Raw genomic sequence first — 26,652 nt, 5'->3', positions numbered from 1 at the left:
GACCCAGGCACTGTGACTAAGGGAAAAGTCAGCCATGGACGTGACCAAAGCCTGCCAAAAAGGCAAATCAGGCTAGTAATTTCCTACAAGTGAATGACCAGGAGTAGAAAGTATGCATTCAGTCCCTAGTGCTATCACTGATTTTCCAATAGTTTCAAAAAACCCAGTTAACCTCTCCGGGTCTCAGTTCTCCAGTGTGTGAAAAAAGAATAACAAATTCAGCCTTCACTTAAAACCTGCTCCTAGTGTCTTAGATGTTAAAATTTCATTCAAAAAAAATTTGCTCTGTACCAAGCACTGTGTGGTGGATGCGGAATCTGGGATAAATCCTACATAGTTCCTAACCTTAGTTTGCTGCTGCATTCCCTTGAAGGAACGTTCATCATTAAAAATGCACAAAATAGAGGATTCTTGAAAAGGCACTTGTTTTTCCTTTGTCTGCATTTTTTCATTGTTCATTCAAATATTGATTATTCTGCATATATATCCAGGCTTATAGCCACAAGGATTTAATTATAAAAATAAATTCTGGAGAAATCATGCATTTCCAGTGGGAGATTTCCATCAACAATTTAAGTGAAAAAAAAAAATTCAAGTATTCAAGTGAGATTTCCTACAATGTATGTGTCTATAAACTGTTTATGAATGTCTTCATAAGTCAATGCATTCGACTGTTAAATTTTCTTTGACTCTACTCTTTAAGAACTGAGTTGATGATGGTGGTAGTGGGCATATATAACATGGCATGATTAAAGGAAAGACCCTTTATCGAGAAACATCTCCCCTGCTAGCCCTCCCCTGATGACCCACTGCTAACTATTCTTTCCTTTGGTTAAATGTCTTTCCCCCATGAGATCTCTTTAAATTTTCAAATACTTCCTCTATCAAGTCAAATGGTTTTCCACTCTACTCCACTCCCATTACAATCGTACCCTAGTCTTGAGAGAGATTCCTTGTCAGTCAGTCAATAGATATTTATCCTGTAGCTCCTGTGCTGAAAGCCTAGGTTGAGAGGAAATATGTCTGTGTCAATTTCAATTAAAACTCTGTTGCCTTAATGACATCAACAACAAACTACCTCAGATGTCATCCATTATGTGTTGCTCTATTTTTAGAAATGAGCTGTGTATGCACTTCTTTCCCCATTTCTTTTCTGATTTTGTTCTAGCAACTACAGATCCAGAAGTACCCTGAGTAGCACTGCTCATTTTCCCAAATAGGCAAGAGCTTGAATAATACTCATAGTTGACTTTCTCATTATCTTAGTTTTCTATTTAATTATGTTTCTTAAATAGAAAATTATGTTTCCCTTGATAACTGATCCCTTTTGAGATAATAAATGTAATACATCAATCACTCAACCACTCATTTTAAAATTAGTCTTTTTTCTGCTCATCAGTTCCCCCTTCCTGGACTCCTAGAGGTGAAACAGAATGTGCTGCTGCCACATCTGAAGGTTTGTATATATTCATTACACTGGAAGGAGAGGTTGAAACTTTTACCGACAAATATTAAAAAGAATATTTCTCATCAAAAGAGTTTTATAACCCCAACAACTACAAGAGTTGAAAAACATTTCGCTTTCTCCTTAATATAACAACTCTCTTTCTCTATGGTCTTTCTGATCTCCAGTCACGTACATAGGTTTTACTTCTGTAACCTGAGTTTCCCAGGGTGCACAGGTCCAGGCAGACAATTAAGACGGTATGACTTACTGTTACAGTAGCAACAATCACATCCCTGATTTGAGCTTGTCTCCTTCCCCTCTACAGCAGAATCACTCCCTAAATCTATTTGGTCTCTGAGAAGGGTCCGGGGGGAGGTCATCCAGTTCATGGGCATCTCACCAGTGAAGATTTCCTTCCTAGGGCTGGTGGCAGCCATATTTGTTCTCCCGGTCTGATAACTATGAAGGGGAGCAGATAATGGTACAATCAGCTGCCCTCAAGGGGCTCACTGTCTGTTGACTAAGACCAACATCTAGAGAATTAAGTACAGTCCATGGGTTAAAGGCTATACCACATCCATCTGGAACAAAGCAATGATGGGTGGGAGTTTCAGGGAGGAAGGACATAATGGTCTATGGGATGCTGGAAGATTGAACTGAGGAGCCAGCTCATTGAATGGACTTCATCAAAAGGACAAATGGGAAAGGCCACCCTAGACAGTAGTTCTCAATCCTGGTTGAACCATTAAAATCTTCTGGGGAGTTTCAAAAAAAAAACAACCAATGGAGGCAGGACATCCCAAGTTTCTGATTTAATTGGCCTGAGTTGAGGCCCAGACAAAGACATTTAAAAATGTTCCCCAGGGAAGGTTAGAATGTGGTGCTGGATTAGAATTGAAGATATTAGTATGAGTTTATGTTTATTTTAATGTATATACAGGTAGACACATGAATAAATAAATGTAAATATGTATGTATTCCTGGGGTAGTATGCACATGTTTCCTAGTTCTGTCCACTGAGAGGGCTTAGAGACAATGATAACCCAGCAATAAATGAACACACTTAACACCAGGTCTTAGTTTCTAGATAGCAGTCTCCAATAAAAGGAAACAGGGCTCCCTGAAGAAATGACATATTCTCAGGCCTGAAGCAGGGAAAATATAAGACGACCCTGGAACATCTTTGTAGAAAATAAGGAAGTGTTATTTAAAAGAAAGAGGAGGATAGGAGTAAGGGGAGCATGTCACAAGGACATAGGGGCCAGCCTGAAACAGCTCCCAATGGCCAAAGCTGGAATAATTTGAGCAAAAAAATAAATAAGGGTAGTACTGGATTATAACCCAAAGCATAAAATAAATATCCATGAGTTCACACTGATAAATAACAATTAAATAAATGGGAAGGGGGTAGAAACTTCCTTACAGAAAAATTTCAGATTAATAAATGTAGAAGAAATGAAATAGAAAATCACCTTTAGAACACCACAGTAATAACTGCTGTAAGCAAAATCCACAGATAAATGTTAAAATCAGCAGACTAAACTTTAAGTAAAAAAAGGGATGTTTGCATAGCCCCAAAGTATTTCCTTCAAAATATTTATTTAACTTATGTTCACATTTTTAAAAATATGCTTCTCCCTACAAAGGGTGAGGCTTAATTCCCTTCCTTTTGAGTGTAGGCTGGACTTAGTGACTCGCTAACTAATATGTATTGTAAAAAAATTAATGAACGGAAGTCTCAATTAAATAGAGAGGGGAGACCAGCAGAAAGAAAAAAGATGACTCTTCTTTCCTGGCAAGGACTGGGCCAGTGAAAAGCCACGGACTCTGTTTACTATCCCAACTTCCTTTTCCTCCCCATAAAAGCATTCTCCTTCCCTTGCCGGGCAGGAACTTGCCCGTGGTTGCAGACCCCGATTGCAATGCTCTGCGGATCCCGAATAAACCTTTGTTTGCTGGAGAACTATCTGGCAGGCTATTTATTTCAGCTCAGCAATATGGCCCAAGAAAAATAGTAACTTTTCAGTAGAAAAACCTGTCAGACACCACCTGACCAAGTGACCAGGGTTAACATCACCAAAAATAAGTCCTGTTGCTATCACGTGTCCCCTGACATGAAGCAACAGAAGGGCACTTAGCCTCTATGGTTTTCTCCCCCAAAACCCATAACCCCAGTTCAATCATGAGAAAACATCAGACAACCGGAGGGACATTCTACCAAATACCTGACTAGTGTGAAGATCCTGAAAAACAAAGAAAGATGGAGATTTTCACAGATCAGAGGAGACTAAAGAGACATGTCAAGTAAATACAATATGATTTCCTAGTTTTGCCCTTTGAACAGACAGAAGACACTCGTGGAAAAACTGATGAAATCCAAATGGAGCCTGTAGTTGACTTACTGATGTGCCAATGTCAGTTTCTCAGTTTTGGTAAATGTACCTGGTAATGTAAGATGTTAACATTAAGGGAAGCTGTGAAGGGTATATAGGAACTTTATATACTATCTTTATAACTTCTGTATATCTACAACCATTTAAAAATTTTAAACATGAAATATAAATAAATAGAAATTGTTTAAATGTGCTCCAGGTGGCGCTAATGGACGGCCAGGGTTGAGAAGCCCTACTCTAGGTAAAGGCAGACATTTGAGCTGAGTCACAAAGGGGTAATATATCCTGAGCCATTTGAGAGATATGATGAGAAGTTTGTTATCGTAGCACTTTTCTCTAGTGTACATAATAAGGTAGAAAATGAAGAAAGACGGGCAGTTGGTCAGATTATAAACAGTCTTCTTATCACACAGGATATGTTCTCTGCAGGCTTTGGGAAGCCATTATAATTTTTCAAGCAAAATGAAGCTGGAACTCATATTTGGGGTTAGTTTTTTTTTTTTTTTTTTTTGCGGTACGCGGGCCTCTCACTGTTGTGGCCTCTCCCGTTGCCGAGCACAGGCTCCGGACGCGCAGGCTCAGCGGCCATGGCTCACGGGCCCAGCCGCTCCGCGGCACGCGGAATCCTCCCAGACCGGGGCACGAACCCGCGTCCCCTGCATTGGCAGGCGGACTCTCAACCACTCACCACCAGGGAAGCCCCTAAATCTTGTTTTCATTTCGATTTGTTTAGTTACCAGGGAGTCTGGGCATCTTAATACATTATTTGCTATTTTCGTAAGAATTAAATTTTTGAATTGCCTTTTCATGTCCTGTGCTCATTTCATTTAAATTTTAATTTCTTGTTAACTTCCATGAAATCTTTCTATAATAAGGCCATGAGCTCACTGCTATAATAATTTTATAAATATTTATTCAATTTTATATTTTGTTTGCAGTGGTTTTTTAAATACATATACAGAAGTAATATGTGTTTTATATGGTCAAATGTATTATAAATATTTGTTTTATAGTATTTTTCTATTGATTTTTATGCCTGAGAAGTTCTTTCCCATCTCAAACTCAGATGTTTCTTATTCTTAGTTATTTTATAGCTAAATCATACACATCTAATTCTTTAGTTCATCTGGATTTTGTTTTGATGTGAGACCCTATGAGGTGAAGGTCTGTTTTTTTCCCAAATGGTTAACCAACTAATGAGATCCTAAAATATTACAATCTAAGGTCAGCTTAGACTTTAGGGTCTGTTACGTAATGGTTGGACCAGTTAGAGGGTTCTTTCTTCCAGAATTATTTGAAGTAGTTTGTAGTTCATTGTTTGCTAGAAGCAGTGTACAGAAATGAAAACCACTGGCAACTCCACTCCCCTGAACTTTCCTGGATCTGCACCTGTATTACCTTCCTGCTCCTGGCTTTGGTGAGCCAATGATAAAGCGTGTCCTCCTCCAGGTGCATGCATTATGTTAAACTGCAGCCCTTGAACAGAAGTGGAGAGGGGAGGCTGGTCTGGAGTGAGATGGCCCTGGCTGCCTCATAGAGCGGTCCCTGTGATAGAGAGATAACCGATGGTTGCTCATCTATAAAGACCCCACATCTCTGGAGCTTAGGGATGCAGGGAAACCTCTTACCATCCTGATGAGGAACCACTTAGACACTTAGGTTAATATAACTTCTCTTGGAATGTGACAGAGAGAACTAATGTGTTTAATCTGCAGGGCAGTTGCGATTTGCCACTGATTTCTTAAATTATTTTAGAAAGTATGTTGGGGATGCCCAGCATCCTTCTTAACCCAAAAGTCCAGTAATTATGTTCATACTTATTATTTACTTCATTTGAATCAGCCCTTTAGAGGAGACTTCATACTTGCTGACCCATTGATTATGTAATGAATTTGTAATGTATGTAAAATATGTAAAGCACCTTACAGTGCTTTGCTTCACTATTCATAAGCTTGGGGCTTTTTTATCCCGGTATTTTTGCTGAAAAGATAAGTATATTTTAATTCTTCCAGTCATTGTAACTTGTAACTAATTATAGCAAAGGGAAAAAAGAGAAGGTTTCCAAATCAAACCTTTATCCCCCATAGCCCTCTCTTATCCCCCCAAAAAACTCTTCACCATAAACTTTCCTAAAACTTTACTTTTTGTGAAAAAATCCGTGCTCTGTTTTAATGCAGGTCTAATTTGTTGTGTGTCTTCAATAACTATATCCCATTCCAGAATATGTAGCCAAAAATAACCCACTGGCAGTGGCGGCAGCTTCATCGTCTCCTCAGGATCTCCTGTACTTTATGGTTACTTGCTTTCTGAAAATAGTACAATCTCTCCTTAGTGAATTAATCTTTTAACAGAATTTCTTCTGCACTATTTAGCAAAATAACTCCACTCAGCTCTACCCCACCCTCTATAAGTAATTAGAGATAAGTATGTTTTAATGCATTTCTGAATATTCTACTCTAATACGCTCTTCAGTCACAAATAAGCCCTGAAGCTACGTGCCCCTGGCGCTGTTGAGTCTGGGTTTGCACACGTAATCGTGCAGCACTTGATTCGTCTGACCGTGCCGTGACTCAAATTTGCCTTCCAAAGGGGCAGAAAATAAAATAGCTAACAGGCTATCCTGAAATCTCAGATCAGTGGTGTATTTCCTTCTCCCTTCCACCAAATGTTAAGAAACTTAGCTGAGTTAGAAAAGTCGCTTCCACTACTCCCTCTGTCAGTATGTTCTATCCTCCACGGCTCCTAATTAGGGTTCAGCTTGGTTTTTTTTCCTACTCTGGCTCAAGGTGCATCTCTGTGGCTCCATCCACCCCCACTTGCACATGTATCACTCCCTCTGTTCCCGAGTCTGGCTGTTCGTCCAACCATTATAGTTTAGTTCATCCAAGATCAGTCCAAGCACTGCTAGAAAGGCCAGAGATGAGGTTAACGGGCATACATGATTTCCAGACCACTAGGCACGTTGGAGCTCAGTGAGTCATTTTTCAAAAGTAGATACTATGTTTATTTTCCATTCTTTAGGAAAGAAAGAAAACTCAAAGTGCTTCTGAGACAAAAGGTAGACCCCAATGTTGGCATTAAAAGCAGAATCCATAAAATGCTATAGAACTAGACTTGCATAATTTTCATTCTCTTAATCCAAGGGGAGTTTTGCATTAGATCCTGTTGTTCTGGTTGTGACAATTTTTCAGATTCCATTTAGGATCATGGACATCTTCCCATGAAAGGCTTGGAGCAGTCCTGCTCTAAATATGGTCCACAACTTGGGGCTTGTCCACGACAAGACACGTACAGAAATCGGGGGCGATGCCCATTGTTGGCAAGGCTGTAGGACTCTCAGACATTGCTGGCTGGAGGGCGAAACTGTCTGGCCACTTTGGAAACAGTTTGATGGTTTCTTATAAAGTTAAGACACTTGGTACCCTTACCATACCACCTGGCAGTCCTACTCTGAGGTAGTTACTCAAGAGAAATATAATTTATGTCCACACAAAGACTTGTAGGTAGCAGCATTATTTACAATGGCGAGAAACTGGAGACAACCCAAATTTCTATCTGCCAGTAAGTGCATAAATAAACTGTGACATATCCATATTATGGGCTATTATACAGCAAGAAAAAAGGAATGAAGTAATATACACAACCACATGGATGAGTTTCAAAAATATTATTTTAGGTGAAAGACACCAAACACAAAAGACTACATACAGTATGATTCCATTTATGTGAAGTTCTACTAAAGGTAAAACTATACTGACAGCAGATCGGTGGTTGTCTGGGGCTGGGAATCAGGGTGGAGGGAATCTACTGAAAAGGGACAAGAGAGAACTTTTTAGAATGATGGAATCATTCTATCTGATTTTAGTGGAGGTTAAATGACTGTATACAATCATCCAAGTACACACTTAAAGTGAGTGAATTGTATTGTAGTTGTTTGAAAGGGAAGAAAAATTTCACTGGGTCCTAAAAGGGGAACAATTTTGGGCCACAACCAATAAGCCTGAGGTAGAGGTATCTTTTATTTTGTGTTAATCTCAATGAGTTCTGAGAGTCCTCTGTAACCCAGGTGCAGGCAAACAAGACTAACATCCACATTTCAGTCTTGCTACATCATGTCAGCTGCTGAGTCGGGAGCGTCACTAGACCTAGGGTCAAATCCCTGCAATAACGTGCTGTGTATACCTTCAGATCCAGCCTTGAAAGTGTGGGCCACTGACTCAAAACAAAATGTCATTCTTACTGTAACATTTATTTTGTGTTTTCCTTTTTACAAGCACCTCAAAGAATAGCATCAACAGCTTAATGTTTACCTCAATGAATCAAGGCTGTTTCCATAGCAACACCTCTAATTCTCTGGAACTGCAATTTTATATCAATTTACTATTAATGGAAGACAAAACAAAAGAAAGCAGACAGAACAGAGAAAACTTAATACCTAACACTGACAAGCAGAACAAGGAGGAAGGGAAGTAAACATGTCATTTGCAAGGTTTTTAATACTTAGTGGGCTATGATGTTATTCAGTAGTTAACCATTTCATGCTTAGATTCAGATAATGATTTCAAAGGACTATAAAGTCTTTGAATTAAAATGGCCTTGAGGGTTTCCCTAGTGGCCCAGTGGTTAAGAATCTGCCTGCCAGTGCAGGGGACACAGGTTCAAGCCTTGGTCCAGGAAGATCCCACATGCCACGGAGCAGCAAAGCCCATGCTCCACAACTACTGAGTCTGCGCTCTAGAGCCTGCGAGCCACAACTACTGAAGCCCACACGCCTAGAGCGCGTGCTCCGCAACAAGAGAAGCTACCACAATGAGAAGCCCGCACACCACAACGAAGAGTAGCCCCCGCTCGCTGCAACTAGAGAAAGCCCGTGCGCAGCAACAAAGACCCAACGCAGCCAAAAATAAATAAATAAAATATAAATAAATTAATAAATAAAATAAAATGGCCTTGAAAGCCATCTGGCACCTTTTATTTTAAAGTCTAGGAAACTCGTTCCCAGAAGAGGTAAGGGATTTAATTAAGGTCACTGGGCTGGTAAGGTGCAGAGCCAAGACCAGAGCACGGGCTACAGACTTGAAGCTTGGGGCTCTTTTTATGCACCACATGATACTGTCTCTGTCAGAATGTGATTTCTTTTGTGTTATGATTCCTACTCATCTTGTGTGAAAATTGTAGGATTCAACCTAAGCTGTGTTAAGTAGTTCAAAATGGAGTCACAGCGTCCTGTGTGAACTTCCATGGTAGCTGTTTTGAAACGTCTGGTATAGGACTGAGTGTCTTAGAATGATAAACTAGGAGTGTTTGGTACTGATGAACCTAGTGGCAAGGCAGGAGTAAAGATGCAGATATAAAGAACAGACTTGAAAATACGGGAGAGAAGGGGAAGCTGGGATGAAGTGAGAGAGTAGCAATGACACGTATACACTATATACACTACCAAATGTAAAATGGATAGCTAGTGGGAAGCAGCTGCATAGAGCACAGGGAGATCAGCTCGTTGCTTTGGGACAACCTAGAGGGGTGGCATAGGGAGGGTGGGAGGGAGGCTCAAGAGGGAGGGGATATGGGGATATATGTATACATTTAGCTGATTCACTTTGCTGTACAGCAGAATGTAACACAACATTGTAAAGCAATTATACTCCAATAAAGATATTTAAAAAAAGACACATGCACCCCAATGTTCATTGCAGCACTGTTTACAATAGCCAGGACATGGAAGCAACCTAAATGTCCTTCAACAGAGGAATAGATAAAGAAGATGTGGTACATATATACAATGGATATTATTCAGCCATAAAAAGGAATGAAATTGGGTCATTTGTAGAGACGTGGATGAACCTAGAGACTGCCATACAGAGTGAAGTAAGTCAGAAAGAGAAAAACAAACATCATATATTAACGCATATATGTGGAATTTAGAACAATGTTATAGATGATCTTATCTGCAAAGCAGAATAGAGACACAGACATAGAGATCAAAACGTATGGATACCAAGGAGGAAAGGGGGGTGGGATGCATTGGGAGATTGGGATTGACATATATACACTATTGATACTATGTATAAAATAGATAACTAATGAGAACCTACTGTATAGCACAGGGAACTCTACTCAGTGCTCTGCGGTGACCTAAATGGGAAGGAAATCCAAAAAAGAGTGGATATATGTGTACGTATAGCTGATTCACTTTGCTGTACAGCAGAAACTAACACAACATTGTAAAGCAGCTATACTCCAATAAAAATTAATTTAAAAAATAAAAAACAAGGGACTTACCTGGTGGCACAGTGGATAGGACTCCGTGCTCGCAGTGCAGGGGGCCCGGGTTCGATACCTGGTCAGGGAACTAGATCCCACATCATGCCGCAACTGGGGGTTTGCATGTCACAATTGAGGAGCCCATGAGCCGTAAATGAGACCTGGTACAACCAAATAAATAAATATTTTAAAAATAAAATAAATAAAAAATAAAAGTTAAAAAAAAATCAGACACCATGTAGCAAGTATGTATTAGTCAGGATTCAATTACAGGAAGCAGAGACCACCATAGGGATTTTATGCAGAACGGGATTTAATAGTAGGAATTAGGTGCTCAGGAAATTGGTGGAAGGACGGCTGGACTGGGCTGTAGGCTAGGTCTCCAAGCATGATACTCAGAACACTACAGAACTGACCCACCAGGGAAGCTTTCACACCTGTCCCAACTAGGGAGGTGGAAAATCAAGGAGCTGCCATTGGAACTATTGAGTCCAAGAAAATGTCAGTGCACATAAAATCCAGGATCAAGTACTTGGTATCCAGAGGTCACTGGCGCTCTCACCATCTACAAATCTGGGGATTAGACACTGGACCACTTCTCAGGGGTGAAACCACTATATTCCATAATCATACACAACATCAGAAACAGCCCCTAAAGTAACAGGAGATGCCTCAACCTCATTTCCACCTTCAAATTTCCAATGAAAGCATCTTATTGGCAGGATCTAATTTGTACCCAGCACTTTGCCTGTAGGGAAGTGTAAAAATCTAGTTTGGTTTAAAAGTTTTCCAATTTCTGCTGTACTGGAAGGTGCACTAAAAAGAGGAGTAAATGAAGGCTGAATATCAGTCGACTGCTTTCAGGTGAAGGAATTCATCAATCCAGTTGGTTAATGGATATTAGTATAAACCCACAATAACTGGAGCATGATATGGGGAAGTAGAAGAATACCTGGACGGCTGAAAGTGGGGTAGACTATCCCAAAACACCGTCGATGGAGGGAATGGGAAGTGAGGCAGCCACGATACAGAGCAGTTGACCGAATCAGTTGAACATTTTAAAGCATGTAGCCTTTGACTCAGCAATCCAACCTACCTTTTTCTAACCAAGAGAAACAATTGCGCATGTGCACAAGGAGACCGGTATGAGAATGTTGACTTCAGCTCATTTGCAACAGCAAAATACTTAGAAGTACCATAATACTCATCATTAGGATAATAACTGAATGAAATATGGAGAATCTTTCCTAGGGAATTCACTATAGCAGTTACAAAAGTATAAGATAAGATGATATGCCCTGTCATTGAAGGATCTCTAGGACACACTGTAGAGTGAAAGAAATCAGTTTTAGTATATGAGATATGATGCTATTTATACAAAGAAAAGAGAGCAACCATGAAACAATTAACAAAGTTGTATGGGTACACAATTCAGCTACTAGAGTGATTGTGAAACAACCCCACATGAAAATGCACAAAGGAAATGGTCAGCACCAATTCCTACGCTTCTGATCCCCTCAGACAGATCAAGGATATAAAAAGAGGTCAGAGTGATGAGAAGAGAATTCGTAAGATTTCTTTGGGAGAGATTCCCAGGGGAGGGGAGAATCCCTGTTACTTTCTACTCTGGTCTAATGAGAGAGGTCCCAGTAGAAAACCTGGTGCGTGGTCCCTGACGTTGAGGACGGGGTATAGAATGGGTGGTGTCTGAGTACCGCCCAGGAAATCTAAAAGGGTGGACAATGGCTGACTAAGTGCTGAGGGGGAGCCAGAGAGCGCTACGATGCTGAGAAAGGCTCCCACTGTCAGCAGGAGAGATAAAGGATGGATGAGGGCATCTTGGGGCCAGGGCAGCCATGGGGGACAGAGAACCTTTGAAGTCCTGCCCAAGGGTACCCATCCACTGGGGTGAGGCTCCCAATTGCAGGAGACTATGTTAAATGGACTCTTGAGAACCACAGTTGGAGCAAGCAGCCCAGGGGAGCAAACACATCCCATGCCACAGAAGGGGAGCAGCCCCAGAGCTGGGAATGTCTGAACAAAGGTGCGCTCCTTTCTCAGGGCTGCTGCAACAAAGTGCCACAGACCTACAAAGTCCTGAGTTAAACAGTGAGTCGGTAGTGATAGAGAATGGCGAGAGCTCAGAAGCTGATTCCAGAAGCCATAAAATAGAGCCAGGGAACCTGAAGACTACAGAGAAGAAAGCAAGAATGAATTCATGGAAGAGATGGGAGTTACCAGGGTAACATGGGGGGCAGTGGTGCCACGCATGTCTATATTTAGTTTGCCCAGATGGGTCAGGTGTGGGTGGGCAGTCAGCATCTAGGGCCAATCCATTTCAAAATACAGCTTAGGGCTTCCCTGGTGGAGCAGTGGTTGAGAGTCCGCCTGCCGATGCAGGGCACACGGGTTCGTGCCCCAGTCCAGGAAGATCCCACATGCCGCGGAGCGGATGGGCCCATGAGCCATGGCCGCTGAGCCTGCGCGTCCGGAGCCTGTGCTCCGAGGCCGCAACAGTGAGAGAGGCCCGCGTACTGCAAAAAAAAAAAAAAAAAAAAAATACAGCTTAGTACAAATGCCGAGCAAATGCATCCTTTCTTTTCTTGAGTCGTTGTTGCCGTGGAATTGTTATAGATCTGCCCTCCCCCACCCCTTACTACTATCCCCAGAAATAGTCAGCTGAGCAGGTTGTAAAAGTCAGTGCCTTTACCTTTCCTGACTACTCTGGAATAAATAAAGCCATCTCCTCCTGCCTATTATGATGAACTACTCCTGACGAGGAAATTGTGACTTCTCACCTACGAATTTGTGCACCTGGAGAAGGATTTACTTTATTTAGTTAAGAGTTTGGAAGAAATGCTTCTAATTGCATACTGCATAGTTATCCGATGTCTCTGTGTCTCAGTTTTATTTGCATTATAGTTACCGTTGAAAGAATAAAATCAAATTGAAAGATGTAGCAACATGGCCTTCTACAAGACAAATCTTAAGGGTATTTGAAGATGCATAGGTATTATTTATTTAAATGTAAAGTCATTTTTTAAATATAATTTTATTTTTTGTTAGAGACAGCAGGCAGATAAGCCTAAGAGCCTTTTAACATATTTTTCTTGGTATTGCTAAACAGAAAATCTATTTTGTGTAAGTGGCAGCAGAGGGCGCTCTTCTTACAGATTCGTTTCTACCAGAACTTTTCTTAAAGGAAAACAGTTAAAATGCCTTTGTGTACGTACGTTAACAAGTTTATGACTCTTCTTAAACATATGCATATATTTTATATAATATTTATTAAATAAATATATTTTATATATTTAAATTATATATAGGTATGTTATATAATATTTATTAATTTATATAAGTATATATAAATATATATTTTATATACATATACATTTATATATTTAAGTTGTATATATGGCCATAAACTTGTTAATATACTCAAATATATATGTATATTGATTACTTTTATGGGTTTTTTCTTCCCTATCTATTAATACTGAAACCTGAAACCACATGTGATTCTGTTCTCTTGAATAATTACCACTTTTTTCTCCTTAAGCATGTCAACTTCCTGTTTCATCATGGAAACTTTCAATCTTGAGCTCAGAAAGTTGGGGCTTTGGGTACTGCCCTTCCATTCTCCACTTTATGTGCTTCCTCCTGTCTTCCAGACAGGACCCCAAGCCATTTTTGGAGCACGTCCAGGAGAAGAGGTAAATCTACTCCTCTTGTACAGGCTTTGGTCATGCTCTCTGCTGTGGACACGCTGCAAACCCCTCCAACATTCCTTCCCCCCTTCTCTTTTCTTTGTCTCACCTCCTCTCCTATATCTTTACTCCTCCAAGCCTTTCTTCACTATCCCATGCTTCTATCATTCTCCGCCCCTTCCAAGTCATAGGCATCACTATCTAAGCTTCCCACTTGCGGTGGCCAGCCTCCAAGATGATCCAGTGATCCCTGCCTACTTGTATATATACCACTTGCATCAAGCAGGGCTGACCTGTGTGACTGCTAGGATATTGCAGGAATGGCGTTGTACGACTTGCAAAGTTAAGGTCATAAAAGACATGTGGCTTCCACTTTGCTGTCTCTTGGATTACTGAGGCAGATGCCATGTTGTGAAAAGGCTCAAGTAGTCCTAGGGAGGGTCCATGTTTCAAAGAACAGAGCTTTCCTGCCAACAGCCCGTAGGGCCTTATCAACCATGTGAGTGAAGCACTTTGCCTCCAGCCCTAATAAAGCCTTTAGATGACTGCAACCCTGGTGGACATCTTGACTACAGCCTCATAAGAAACCCTGAGCTAGAACCACCCAACTAAGTCACTTCTGAACTCTTGAACCACAGGAACTGTGAGATAATACATGTTTATTGTTTTAAGACATGAAGTTGGGGGTAATTTGTTATGCAGCAATAGAAACTAATACTCCCCTCATTATGCCTGATGACATGTTTAAAAAGGCTGTGTGTGGTTTCACATCCTTGTGGTTAAAGCTCTGCAACGGCTCAACATTAATTTCAGCATAAAATCCAGATCCCCTGACCTGGCATGAGGTCTTTCTTCTGATGCCTCCCAGCTTCACTCAGCTCACTTTCCCTTTCCTCTCCCATCTCTCCAGCTACCCTGAAACACCTTTCATTTCCCTAGATGTCGATAGATAAAAATGACAGATGAAATACAAGAGGCCCAGTTAAATTTGACTTTTAGATAAGCAAGTGATTTTTGCTGTTGCACAATATTTGGGGCCTATTTATATTAAAAATCTTGCATGGTACATATCTATTCCAAAAAGTTCTTTGTTGTTTATCTGAAATTCAAATTAAATGGGGCATTCTGTATTGTTAGTTGCTAAACCTGTCAACTCTACAGATGGGAAATGATTTCTCTCAGCTCCTGTTCCTTCCCCTGCCTGATCACTGCAGGTTCCCCTACCTTCCTGTCCTGCAAGACTTAGCCCAGACAGAGATGTCTCTAGAAAGCCTATGCTGTCTGACTCCACCACACACCCCCACCCCACACCCGTCACGCCTCTTGCATACCACACACGTCACAATGATTAATTTGCTTATCTCTGTACTAGACTCCGAACTCCTGGAGGTCAGGTACTGTCTTAATCATCATGTAGCTTCACTGCCAAAAACATAGTATGATTATAGCTTACAATTATTGAACACTTACTGTAAGCTAATCATTGTTCTAAGATATTTGCATATATGACCTCATGAATCCTCACGTCAACCAGAAAGAAGTACCATTAATATCGCTTTTACTTTTACTGATGAGGAAACTGAGGCATGAAGAAGTTATGCAATGTCACTCAACAATTGCAGTGAGGTTGGAGTTCAAGCCCAGGAGTCTGACTCTAGAGCCTACTCCCTAATGACGAACTAGGGGCATTGCCTCTCTGTGGTGTTTGATGAGTATTTATCGAATGCATGCAAGAACTAATTATCAATCTAAGTGCCTCCAACTAGATAATTTCCTTTAAACAGGGACCATGTTGATCTTGGTCCTTTCTGCCTCTACGCTTCCTCACTCTCTCTCCATCACTGCCTAGCACAAAGCATGGGCCAATAGCAAAGAATCATTCTGGTCTGTTTTTTCCTCTTCACATCCTTGTCACATTCATACCAGATGAAGGGTACCACTCTGTACCACATTTCCCTAAGGAAGAATGGACACAGCATGTGCTTTAGGAATAGAAACTAATAAGCCCTCTGGTTAATAGCGTGAGTTCTAGAGGAAAACTACCCAGGTTCTGATCTCAGCCCTACTACTTATTAGCTGTGTGGCTTTGGATGAGGTCCTGATACTTAGATTCTTCATCTGCAAAATGGAGATAACGATAGTTTGTAACTCACAGGGTGATGAGGATTAAATGAGATTAAATGAATTCCAGTGCCTGGAACATAGCACGTACGCAATAATAAGATCCAGGATGTTAACAGGCTTGCTTCTGTTGCACCGTATCTGCCAAGCCAAACACCAAGTACAGTACATTCCTTAGTGACATAAATTCCACAAGCTGCTCGCAAATTAGGAATATGTGCTCGTATAAATTTGAGAAACTGCATTCTCTCTAACTCCAAACACTTCTGTTCCAGTTTACAGATTATTCTTGTCCAGTGTTTTGATTCTATCTTGTTTTATTATCTACATAATATTATCATGTATAATGTCTATTACATAATATATAATGTTATCTATATAACAAATATATATTTCAAATATTAGTTTTATACATAAAAGTTTGTTTAGATTTATCACCTTTTGCAAATAATCTTTGTGCTCACCATTCCTTCTTATATCTCAGAACTTTCTCCTTTTCTTTTCCTAACGGACAATCTTTTAGTGAAAAAGAACTAAAAGTTCCTTTTAGTGAAAGTCTGTTGGTGGCAAATTCCTAGTTTTTGTGTGTCTGAAATTGTCTTTATTTCTTAGAGGATAGTTTGATGAATATCAAATTCTATGTTGACAGTTACTTTTCCCCAGCATCCCACTCAACTTTCCACTGTTTTCCAGCGTTGGTGTTGTAAATAAGTCTGCTGTCATGCTATCAGATTAACAGACATTTCTCTGTATGGAATCTGCCTTTTACCTCTGACAAAATAAAAGATCTTTTCTGTCTTCATAGTTTCATTACAGTAGGTTTAGACACGAATTTATTTTTATTAGTTATACTTAGGGTTCATTGTGATTCCTAAATCTATGGATCTGTGCCTTTCTTAAATTCCATACTATTTCCTACCATTATCTATTCAGATATTATCTCTTTTCTTTCTCTCTATTCTCTCCTTCTGGAACTCCTATTGGACATAGTAACATCTGCACATTCTACCATTGCTTTTAAAATCTCCATATTTCTGCTTTTCTGTGCTGCCATCTGGACTTCTTCAGATTTATCTTCTAGTTTACAGATTTTTTTTTAGCAACATCTTATCTATTACTTAATGTGAACATTGCATTTGTTTGAAATATAGTTGCTGTACAATATTATGTAAGTTACAGGTATACAACATAGTGATTGACATTTCTTAAAGGTTATACTCCATTTATAGTTATTATAAAATATTGGCTATATTCCCCATGTTGTACAATATATCCCTGTAGCTTATTTTATACCTAAAAGTTTCTACCTCTTGCTCCCCTACCTCTGTATTGTCCCTCACCTCTTCCTTCTCCCCACTGGTAACTACTAGTTTGTTCTCTATATCTGTGAGTCTATTTCTTTTTTTGAACATTGAATTTTAATTTCAATAGCAATGTTTCTTATTCCTAGAAATTCTCTTTCTTTTTCAATTCTACTTGTTCTTTTAAAAAAGCACCTATCCTTGTTCATGTTTTCCATTTTCTCTTTCCTTTCTTTAAGTAATTTAAATACATTTATCTCAGACCCAATAATTTCAATATCTGAAATCCTTGGAGAAAAAATTCTGATGTTAATTGTTTCTGCAAACTCATGATAGTTTGTTTCTTTATGTGTTTTGTAATTTTGAATTTTAAACTTGTATTCAAAGGTGTAAGTGGAGAAAGGTCCCTCCAGAAAGGATTTTTGATTTCTTGTTCCAGGCGCATGCATGAGAGCATCATAATCTGAAACTACAGTAAGTTAATTTCTTCCTTTGTGGTTTCTCAGATGATGAAGGTGGCCTATTATTATGAAGTACAATGTGAGACTTCTCCCCACATAAATAACATAGCTCAAGATAGAAATACTCCTTGTCATCTCCTTTTTCTTTAATGAATTTTCCCCCTTAGTTTCCCCTTTTATCTAACAGAGTAGACATTTGAGGATCCAAGCTTGGTGCAGGTGTCTCAGTTCCAATCCTTCTCTCTCATGCAGCTATTAAGCCTCTCAATGCTGGGTTCCCATTTTGGGAAATGTTCCCAGTTCAGACATGGCTTCAGCACTAGCTTACTTGTCTGGTTTCCTCCTTTTTATTTTTGCCTGTAGGCATTTCCCTAATTTTGCATAGCTGTGCATTTTATTTTTTTTAATATTTATTTTATTTATTTATCTATCTAGTTAGTTAGTTAGTTGCACCAGGTCTTAGTTGCAGCAGGCGGGCTCCTTTGCTGCAGCTCACCAGCTCCTTAGTTGTGGTATGCGAACTCTTAGTTGTGGCATGCATGTGGGATCTAGTTCCCTGACCAGTGATCGAACCCAGGCCCCTGCATTGGGAGCATGAAGACTCAACTACTGCATCACCAAGGAAGTCCCTGTGCATTTTAAGTTACATAGTTTATCTAGAACTTCTATGTGTTTTGTGAAGAGAAGATTCTTCAGGATGTCTGGTTCACCATTTTATTGGAAAATGCATTCCCAAACTGCATTCTCTAGTTCACTCTTGATTCACCCTGAATATCAATCAGCATATTCTGAGGTCCTGAAATAAATATACTCATGAAGACTTGTTTGAAACAGTATTTCTTGACTCTGAAACCCTTTGTTCAAATAATACCTATCCTTTAGAGCTGGGACACTCGTCAAGAAACATGGTCTAATGATCTGAACAGTGATAGTAATTGAGAGAGTCTGTCTGCTAGTGAACAGAACCCTTCTTGATAAACTTGGGGAACGGCCAGGAAAACTTCGTAAACTAATTGTTTTTGCATTCCTGAGGAATTTTTTGTTTTTGTTTTTGGTCCTATATGAAATCCAGAAACACTGTGTACGTTTGTTCCCCTCTTTGCCAACACACAGAGTTAATGTTATCTCTCTTTGCACAAGGAAGGAAAGGAAGTACTTTCCATTCTATCCCTTGTTTTCATGCCCAAAAGTTTCCATGATATTATTCTGGGTGTTGAAACTTTCCAAACCCAGTGTCACATGCAGTAAATTTGGTGCAACAGTTGTTTAAAATCTGTTCTGCCATTTTAGAATAAGGGAACTTATTATATTTATTTTTACACCATAAAATGTCTATTTTCCTGGCAGCTCAGGAACAACCAACACTGAAATAGAACTTCACATAGAGCTACTCCTGATTAAGGGACAGAAGTTAAGCTAGTTCTTCAAAAGTTGAGAAAAGTTTAAATGAGCTGCCTAAACAGAACATAATCCTACACGATGTTCAATTGAGTCACAGCAAATTAAATGGACGTGTCATAAAATTCTTTCACCCTGGAACACAGATAGTCCATGGAGTTCTAGAACAAGAATTTTTTTAAATTGTGGAGTTGCATAGTTAGGGAAATTAATGCTGTGGATATTTTCAGGGACTTGGGGAGTAGGTCATTGTTATGGAAATTATAATAATGCATGTTAAAATTAAAATTTATATACAAAACAAACAGGAAAAACAAGATTTCTCTAGGGAATGGGTTTTTTTTAAATAATAAATGGTGTACCATTTTTCAAAAATTTTATTGGAGTATAGTTGATTTACAATGTTGTGTTAGTTTCAGCTGTACAGCAAAGCGATTCAGTTATACATATACTACATTCATTCTTTTTCAGATTCTTTTCTCATATAGGTTAACACAGGATATTGAGTAGAGTTCCCTGTGTTACACCGTAGGTCCTTGTTGGTTATCTATCTTGTATATAGTAGTGTGTGTAATCTAGGGAATGTTTTTATCGTTTGGCTGGTTACAGTAAAAATTTATCAGAAGAACTGAGTCTCTTTCAGCCCTAAGGTCTGTCTGTAAATTTTCTTCACTGCACTTAGGAGTGCAGATTTACTAGACAGGCCTCTAAAACAAATAATCCAGAACAAAGAATGGCTGTCTTATTGGCAATATCTCCCTGTGGTTACTGGAAGAGGTTTCATCATGCACTTGGGAAGAAAATCTGGGTAAAATGGTTAACACTTTATCTTCATTCTTCCCATGGAAGTTCTGACATTGGAACCAGAGTCTAAGGACGTGGCTGCTGTCATCAAGGCTTGCGTCATTGTGAAGGGTCATATGTAACTCCCAAGGAACAAGCAGAATTAGGTTCAAGAAAAAGGCAAAGATGGGCCTGTCCACCGCATAGAGAAAGAGAAACCAGTCTTGGGGTCACACATTGCCAACCTGAGTCTGGTTCAAGGTGACCCTCTGCATCAATTTGGCATTGACATCAACTGCCCAGGGGACAGAAGCCCAATTGTGTAGGGCCAGGGTAAGCTGTTGTACCACTGTTACATGGAATCTGCTCCTGCGCCATTATCTGAGGGAGTAGAATATTGATAAAATCTCGTGTCCGGTTCAAGTTAAGGATGGCATACACAACAGACCATTGCCTGTGACACCCACAGAAGGCTGTTCTCCATTGCCTCCTCGTGTCTGGAATGGGAAAGAAGGAAAATAATTCATCCCTTTAGTTCCACCATCTTCCTGCTCAGATGTGTTCACTTGTAACCCTACCCTGGGTTGGTCCAGACCATCTAAACTTTCCCCGCAGTAAGAGCTCCATGGGGACAGGAGTGATCATTATGCAAACAGGCTACCTTCTCAAATGAAGGAGGGTCACTACAGAGAAGACGAGCCTTGCTACAAAGGCCTTATGTCAGAGGTATGTCCACTTCACAGAGGAAGAACAGGGTAGAAGCACAACAAATTCAACACAAAAAAAGTGTCAGACTTGCCTGCCTTGTGGCAATAACACAGAGATGATCTCAGAGGAGCATAAAGCATCCAAATTTACATCCATGAAGCTGTTCCCAAACCAGCAACCTCATCTGCCCGGTCACCCACAGAGGTCCAGGCAAGAATGAAAAAGGGAGGAAAGTGAGTAGGTATAGAGACTGCGGCTCTAACATGTCCAGTAGATTCTTCACCCCTGCATTGCTCCCTATACTCAGGCCCTGTGAAGTTTACCCACCACTTGTGAACTGGTCCTGATGTGCATGCTGTTACGCCACTTTCATCTCAAGCTCCCATGTAGGAGCTTGTGGTGGGTTCTGACTGCCTTGGACATATTCTAGTAATATGAGCTTACTGATCTCCTCTCCCTGGTTAAGAGCATACAGACCATTAAGGCCTTAACTGCTACCTGTGTCGTGTACTAGAAAATCTCACTCATATACTTTGTTTTAAGGCCCTGGGAACATCATGATTTTTCCATGTATCAGATGAATTTTTCAATGGGTACCACCATCCTTCATGGTGGTTTTGTGACATTTGGGGTTTGAGCATGGATTCAGCAGGCCACCATGGATATGAGAAGCACTTGGGTTTGGTAAATTTTTCATCCAACTATTTTATTTAGGATGTGATCTCTTCTTATGGACATGTGCACAGATGAAGCTCAGAGCTGAGTTGTTGAATTTGTTATCACAGAGAAATCTCATAAGTTTGGGCCCTTAATAGTCCAGTCCTGAATGACATAGTAGCCTGATTATACAACAAGTCCTCTAAGAATAACTCATGAGCCTGTGTACAAGTTGATTTCAGTCAATCCCAAGAAGGAGAATTCTATGGTTAGGAGCACCACTTGAAATTCCACCCATTTTCTAAGTCAGCCAATGCAGTACTCCATGGGACTTGTCTGCCTTGGAGGCAAGCTATACTATTGGTGAACAAGGCTTTCTTGTCAGGAGATAAATCTTGCATCTGGGACTTTTACTCAACCAGGAAGTCTAGCCATCAGGTGGGACTTTCAAAATACCTATTGGATGAACAACCACTTGCTCGTAAATTTGGATGAGAACTTGAGAACCAGATTTGACCTTCAGTTGGATGTATTGATACCATTTCTATATCATAATGGAATTTTCTTGGCATTTTCCCACCTCATGGGTCTTTGGCTCAGAGAGAGAATGAGGTGGGATGTCAGGTCAGCGAGTCATGAGCCATGGCCACTGAGCCTGCACATCCGGAGCCTGTGCTCCTCAACGGGAGAGGCCACAACAGTGAGAGGCCCGTATACCGCAAAAAAAAAAAAAAAAAAAAAAATCAAGTCCACTCCCCACCCTGAGATTTTTTGACCATCCAGACTGGACTGTTGAATGGTAGATAATGGGCATTTAATCTTTGCCTGCATTTACACTTATATGATAAGAATAATTCCTTTATACCCACCAAGTAAGTAATTCTGCTTCAATAGCACAATCCTTGTAGCATAAGAAGTGCAGGGAGCTCCCAGGAATACAAACAATTGTAATGGTTCCAGCAAAGGTTATAATGTGGATGCTCAGCTAGTGTCAGTGCCCCTTCATGGGGCTGATATTTAAGAATGTACATTCCAGTTAAGCAGTTCGACAAAGAAATCACAAGTACGGTCTGATCAAACAGGTCAAACACTCACATAGATGGTGACCCAGGGCTCTCAACTACAAGCAATATTTGTCCTGAATCCCGACAGAGGGGTTCATTTACCATGACTTAAGCCTTGAAATCTTTCTGAAGCTGTGGGGAAACAGGGTCTAGCCCTAGTCTTCTTTAAGTTTGAACAGGACTAAATTTGTATAGAGGGACTCTTTGGAGTTTGAACTCAGCCTCAGAAGGCAGTAACAAAGGCAGAAGCAGAGTATCTCTTTCTGTCTCTGTTTTCACTGTCATAGAATAAAAACAAAACAAGCAAACAAAAAAAACCACTGCCTTTTGAGGCCTCTTATTTCTATGTTCCATTTTAAGATGTGACATATATCTCCTAAGAATATTGTTCTAACCTTTAGGTACCCCCAGGTCAAAGGAGTAAAGATGGGGTCAGGTTCCAATTAGAAGGTTCTTCTCATTACTACCCATCCAGCATTCTCTCAATGGCATACAGTCAGAGTTTCTGCTGTCCTTGAATTTCATATATCCATGCTAAACTGTACACTATCTGAACATGGCTACTTCCTCAGCGAGGGCATTTCACTTTGTATGTGTGGTCCTGGGAAAGTCTCCTCTATGTGCATATGTGAATCAAATCTCAAGGGCAGGGCAGGGATGAAACCATTCCGTTTCTATTAGTTCTATCATTTAAATGAATAGTCTGGACTTTCAGAGATTCTTTTGATTGTTACTTATATAATTCTCAAAACAAGCCCAGTTTACTATTTGAACATAGTTTCTCTTCAATATGTACCTGATTTTCCCCCCAAAGGCATAAGAGCAGGTATCAGATCTAAAGGACTGGTCTATACTAGTCCCCCCACGGTGACCAGTAGTGGGAAGGGTGTGGTTTGTGTTCTCCCATCCTTCTGATCTGTAGGGCTCAAAACAACTTCTAAACTTGTGAAGAAGAGGCAAGGAGCAATCTTATTTCCTTTAGCTTCTATTTAATAGTAGAACCATCATTCCAGAGTTTCTGCTACTTCCAAAAGACTCTAACCAGAGCAAGCAAATTTTATCCACATTGGATGCCAGCCATGTGACATTTCTTCATCTGCCTTGCTAGAGTGACCAATTGTCCTAGTTTGCCCAAGATGGAGGGATTTCCCAGGATGAAGAACTTTCAGTGCTAAAAAGAGGACAGTCAGGAGGAAATCAAGATGGTTGGAGATAAAGGCAAATACCATATACATTGTTACAAGGTATGGGTAGATGATCAGTTTTATTGAGGAAACATACAAGCCAAGGACCAGCAAGGAGGGAAAGGAAGTGCCGTGTTCTCTTCATACCTAGAGGTGTACCAGGGCCATGGCGATACAACTGGACATGCTGTGAGTTTGTTTTGGAGAGAGAGCCTCCATCCCCTTGGTGTCTATTTTCTTATGGTACAAATATGTGAACACCTTATATGTAGGTAATAAGCTCTCAGAACACAGAAACCGCTCTGGGTGATACACCAGCTGTGCAAATGTTTGTCTGACATCACCAACTACAAGCTCCTAGTGACCCTTTAAGAAACAGGATTCAAGCTGCCAGAGGGAAGGGAGACCTCATTCCTTTGAGAAGCTGAGTTTACCTTCCCCAGTGAGCCCATTCTGGGCAACTGGGCACATGGAATCGTCGACTGGACAATCCTGCCTGTTTCTCTCCACAGGAACATTGTCCTGAAGACTCAGAGGAAAATCCTACCTCTAATAAAGATCTGCTTCTGGAAAATTTTTAAACTTTTACCCTGTTGAAGAGGCCCTCAATAAGTTTCCAGAAGAAATAGCCTCTATGAAATAGAAACAGAAGTCACAGGCTGAATGAAAATACAGGAAGATAAATTTGAAATATAGATGGAAATATGAAGAAAAAATGCAAATAAATGAAAACTATTAGTGAATAAAAATTCATACCAGAGGCCATAAAAATTTAGACAATCACTGAAGAAACTCTAACCAAGAACATAGAAAAAACTTGAGAGTATCTCCCCAAATTCAGAGGAAAAGACAAAGATTATGAGAAAGAAGATAAGAGAGAACAAAGATTCAAGCTAACTATACAAGGTTTCAAAGTGAAAACGTGAGCAGAAGGGATGTACTAAACCAGGACGTCAATAAAAGAACTCAGTGAGAGTTGACGACCACAGTCAATGATTAGAGACCTACAACTAGGTACTGGAAAAACTTTCAAATGACATAGATGAATTAAAGTCCTACAAGCAACGAGGCAGTAAAAAATTGGTAAAAATAAGTAATAAAAAGAAGGCTAACTTTTCTAAAAAAAAAAAAAGTTAACTTGTTTGCAATTTTAATTCATGAGGCTAAGGTAATAAAGTTGATTAAATTTTGTGAAGAAAAAACTCTGTAACTCCCAAATTTTATAGCCAATCAACAGAAAGCCATTTTTAAAAGCACTTCACAAGGACCTACTATATAGCACAGGGAACCATACTCAATATTTTGTGATATTCTATAAGCAAAAAGAATCTGAAAAAGAATAGATATATACACATGTATAACTGAATTACTTTGCTATACACCTGACACTAACACAACGTTGTAAATCAACTATACTTGAATTTTTAAAAAATTTTTAATTAAAAATTTTTTAAATAAATTAAAAGATAAATTTTTAAAAAGCTAAAAATAAAAATTTAAAAAGCACTTCAAATTCAACATATGCAAATGGAATTCATCACTTCCTCTCAAAATCCTGCCTTTCTTCATGGCTCACTCTTTCAGAGAATGGTATCACCATGTACTTATTTTCCTAGACCAAAGATCAGAAAAGATTTTTTGTCTCCTTCTCCTTCCTCATGCCCCACATTCCAGTATAAGTTGCAGCACTTCTACATTCTAATAAACTCAGTCCTTTTTCTTTATCCCCGATTCCTCTTTCCTAGTTCAGGTCACCATCAGCTGCCACCTGGATACTAACACAGCCTGCTAGACTATCTCCCTGATTCTACCTTGCTTTCCTTCTATCCATCTATCAGTGTAACCAGGCTCTTTCCTTGCCAAAACAGGTCAATGGCTCCCTAACACCCTTTAAGGAGTGTCTAAACATTGTTTTTTGGCTTATCTGGCCCCTGCCTTCCTCTCTAGCTACTTCTCTTGCCCTTTCCTTCTCACGTGCTGCATTGTGGCCGTACTATCTTTGAGTCTCCAAACACACCAGGCTCTCTTACATCTTTGCAAGTGATTTCTGGTTAGTTCCTATTCAACTTCTAGCCTCTGCTTAGATATTCCTTCTTTGAGGAAGATTCCTTGAGCCTATAAGTCTGGTTAGATGACATCCCATACAACTTCCTAGGATTCTGTGTGTCTATCACAGCACAGCATCTTTATTGCAGGTTACTTACTGGCCTATCTTTCCCACCAGAAAGTAAGTGCTGTATAGCTCCATATGGTCACTTCCATATGGTGACCTCAACAAATATTTTTGATGAATGAATGAATATAAGTTCAACTGCTCATAAGATATTCCTCTCATATACTTTTTGGGAAAAAAAATTATTTGAAGATATACTCTAGCCAAATGACAAATTAATAAAAATTAGCATGGGAAGACTGGGAAATTATAGTTGAAAAGGATAAGAAGACCTCCCCTTATTCAGCTTGCACCCCAACTTCAGGAATCTGGTTGAATTATATATTTTCAGATGGATCCTGCGGTCTCAGGATAAACTTTGACCTTGTGTCATTTCCACTAACTAGTCATCTTATTCCTTCCGTCCTCTCCCGGTGTAATGTTTCTTGAGCCATGATCTCCACCAACTAATCAGATGGAATCTCTTGACTTTGATGACTATTTAAAACAATAACTTCTGTTGTTCTTCCTGAACTTGCTAACAGTGGCGGAGTGTTTTCTCCATTTCTCTTCTGGAACACTGTGCCAGAAGAAACACTTAACAGAAAGTCTTTTTCCCCCTTTATAAAAGCAGAATTACATAGAACAACACAGTGGACATTTTTACTGTTGACCAATCTGAATAATGGTATTTTGGATCTATAAAACTTATTTTAAATGATTCTGACGAGCCTTTTAAATTGGGAAAATGTAATAAGCTACCCAGGGGTAGGTATCCCCTCCTGCCATATCTCTCTTCAGAGCGTCAGGACCTGCTAATACTCCTGGGTTAACTGGAGTTGAGAATACATGTAGTATGATCTTGACAATATGCTCTTCTTTTTTTCTTTTTTTTTTTGAATTTTATTTTATTTATTTTTTATACAGCAGGTTCTTGTTAGTTATCTATTTTATACATATTAGTGTATACATGTCAATCCCAATCTCCCAATTCATCACACACACCCCACCC

General features: G+C 39.8%; 1 long non-coding RNA gene across 1 annotated transcript in view; it reads right to left on the bottom strand.

Annotated features, from left to right (window-relative positions):
• LOC132597877 (uncharacterized) overlaps positions 1-26,652 on the bottom strand; it is a 138,432-nt gene that overhangs the window by 76,713 nt on the left and 35,067 nt on the right. Inside the window, exon 2 of the long non-coding RNA XR_009565294.2 lies at positions 10,123-10,265. This is a non-coding gene — a long non-coding RNA (uncharacterized lncRNA). The remainder of the gene's footprint in view (positions 1-10,122; positions 10,266-26,652) is intronic.

This window comes from Globicephala melas, chromosome 9 (assembly GCF_963455315.2).
Source record: "Globicephala melas chromosome 9, mGloMel1.2, whole genome shotgun sequence".
Taxonomy (NCBI): Eukaryota; Metazoa; Chordata; class Mammalia; order Artiodactyla; family Delphinidae; genus Globicephala; species Globicephala melas.
The sequence above is the reverse complement of the archived record's forward strand: the minus strand, read 5'-3'. Positions and strand labels throughout refer to the sequence as shown.